The sequence below is a fragment of the Penaeus monodon genome, chromosome 22, assembly GCF_015228065.2.
Source record: "Penaeus monodon isolate SGIC_2016 chromosome 22, NSTDA_Pmon_1, whole genome shotgun sequence".
Classification (NCBI taxonomy): domain Eukaryota; kingdom Metazoa; phylum Arthropoda; class Malacostraca; order Decapoda; family Penaeidae; genus Penaeus; species Penaeus monodon.
Genome location: NC_051407.1, coordinates 42,273,665 through 42,274,065, shown reverse-complemented (window position 1 = coordinate 42,274,065; position 401 = coordinate 42,273,665).

Below are 401 nucleotides of genomic sequence, written 5' to 3'. Positions count from 1 at the left end.
GGCAGGCAATGCTATATATTCCAGGGAGTCATTAAAACATCCCTAGAGCACGAAAGTCAAGGAAGTTTTTCTGGGAGGCAGCTGCACCATTGTTGTCACCACCACCACCATTACTCCATAACTTTCAGTGTTTTATCTGTGACCACAACAATGAAATTCCCTCTAGTGACATTGTTCTCGACTCGCGACCCGTTGGAGAACCTTGGCCGTGACCTCTGACATGAATCCTCGGAGAGAGCGACCCGTATGTAGGTGAGACAGAGCACCAATGTCTGTATGCCGTAACGTGGGGAATGACGGGAGAAAATCCTCGGGGAGACGAGACTGGAGTTGGGCCTTAGTGGGGCTTGAGAGGAAAGACTTTGCTGTTCTGATATGAATCTGATGTAGATGCTGTGAGA